Raw genomic sequence first — 2,671 nt, 5'->3', positions numbered from 1 at the left:
AAGATAAAGTAAGGAAAATTTCTGCCAATGATGAAGAAAGAAGACATAAAATGTGTAGAAATTAGATTTTTTTAAAAAGAATTTATTTCAGACAGCATGCGAAAGAGAGAACACGATGAGGGGGAGGGGTAGAGGGAGAAGCAGACTCCCTGCTGAGCAGGACCCTGGGATCAAGACCTCAGCTGAAGGCAGATACTTTACCGACTGTGCCACCCAGGTGGCATAACCACAGAAATGGAAATAGAGAGGGGAGGGAGAGAATGCTGTGTCATTTATATGCTTACAAATTATAAAATCTAACTGAAGTGGATAATTTTCTCAGAATATATGTGACTAAAAATTCTCAAAAGGTAGAAAATACTAATATATCAATAACTGTGGAAGAAAGTTTATAGACATTTAAAAAAACCCTGAAACCAAAAAGTTCTAGAATAAACAGTTTTATGGGTGATTCATTTGTGCTTTGCTCTATAAATTATTTGAAATCATAGAAAAGTACATAAAATTTCTCAATTTGTTTTCAAATTATACAGGCTTGATACTAAATCCTTTTAAAATAAGCACAAAAACTAAAGACCACTTTTAAAGATTTTATTTATTCATTAGAGAGAGCATGAGAGAGCGAGAGTGCACACACAGGGGGAGGAGCAGAGGGAAAGGGACGGGCAAGCTCCCTTCTGAGCGCAGAGCCCAACACAGGGCTCAACCAAGGACCCTGAGATCATGACCTGAGTCAAAACCAAGAGTCGGATGCTCAACCGAGTCACGCAGGTGCCCTTACTACAGACCACTTTTAAAGTAGAATCCTAAGTAGAAAACTAGAAAGTACAAATGTATTACTAATAAGATTGATAATATGTGATTCTTAAAAAGCCAGCATCATACTGAAACCATAGAGGTGTTTACATTAACATAAGGATCAATATAACAAAATCTTCTATCAGTTCTAATATTTAGTACTATTCTATAGATCTTGGTCATGGCAGAAAGATGGAATAGAAAAAAAAGAGATGAATTGTAAGAGATCATATAACTAGTGAAGCTAAGATAACCAATTAAAATTATAATACTATAAGAATTAGTAGAAATGATGAAAGCTCAAGGAAGTCATGTCATACACCTAAATACATAACTATCACAGGGATATATCTATATCTGTTTGGGATATATGTATATATATATTGGGATATATATATATATATATTAGAGATAAAACATACAGAGATACAGATTATATATCTATAAATATAGGCACACACATATACACATATGTACACATCCATCCATCTATCCATCTTTCTATTCCTTTGGATGCAACTTAGTTCTGTGGTCATGCTTAACTACTTAACTGGAACAACGTAATCTCACTGTGGGCTTAAAAAAGGAGAAGGTGGATTTTAATGGACAGCTAACAGCTTCAACACATGTGATTATATAATATTATATATATATATGCATATATATATATATGAGAGATTGGTAATATGTGTGGGCAATAATCTTTTTATTGAAAGTATAAGAAATCTTATTCAGAGTAATTACAAAAACATTAGAAATGAACTAAAAGCACACATTTATTTTATTTCTCTAAAAGAAGCATATAAGTGGATATAAATAGCTTATTACTCTGGGGAAATGAATAAAGTAGATGTATTAATTATCTCCAATTTAATTCATTGGTTTAATAACAATCCAGCTGAAAATCCCTTATATTTCTTTTAATTTGACAAAATGGTTCTAAAATCTATTTGGAAAAAAAAGATATTTATAGAAAAGAAAATTAATAAAGTGGCACTCAGTCTACGAGATATTAAGGAATACAGCATAGTTTACAGTAGTCAAAATGTTATAAAAAATGTGATATTTGTACAAGAATTGACAGGGTCATCAAACAGAACATACAGACAAGCAACTAATATTTGATATCTCAAATTTATCTGCGTTTGTCTATTCCTTATCTTGCTATATATCTATACTGGTTAGGCCCTTATGATGTGCTAATTAGTTACTCTAGTCATCAATTTATATGTGATATTACAGTTGGTTAGGGTGTGGTAGCAAATGGACCCAGGCATATAATAGCTCAAAAGATAGTTTGTATCTTGTTTCTATAATAAGTCTTATGTAGAGATTCCAGTTTACTGGTTGCTCTAGTCTGTATGAGTCATTTATAAAGTGGCCGAGGCTGACAGAGGTTCTGCCTTTTTCAAAATATGACATAAATGGCTTCCAAGCTTCCCATGATTACCACCTACACACATTAGCCAGAGGCAGAAAGAGCATGGTGGAGGTTTAGGTGGGCCACATGTGGAAGTTTCATGTATCACTTCCATACCTGTTACTCTGGAGACAACTTAGTCTCATGGCCCTGCCTAACTGGATGAGCAGCTGCAAAAAAGTAACGTAACTATGGGCTTAAAGAAGGGGAGGGTGGATTTTGTTGGGAGGCTAATAGCTTCTGCTACACACGTTATCTCCCTTTTAATCCACATATAACATTACACTCCAGGACTACTATTATTCCCATTTTATATGCAAGGAACTAAAGTACAAAGAATTTAGGGATCATGTCCACAGTCATATGACTATTGAATGGTTGGCCTAGTAATCCAATCCAGTTTACCAATTCCAGAGTCTATGCACATCGCTGTTACCACTGCTACAACTGCTA

The sequence above is a fragment of the Ursus maritimus genome, assembly GCF_017311325.1.
Source record: "Ursus maritimus isolate PB19 chromosome X unlocalized genomic scaffold, ASM1731132v1 scaffold_X1, whole genome shotgun sequence".
NCBI lineage: Eukaryota > Metazoa > Chordata > Mammalia > Carnivora > Ursidae > Ursus > Ursus maritimus.
The sequence above is the reverse complement of the archived record's forward strand: the minus strand, read 5'-3'. Positions refer to the sequence as shown.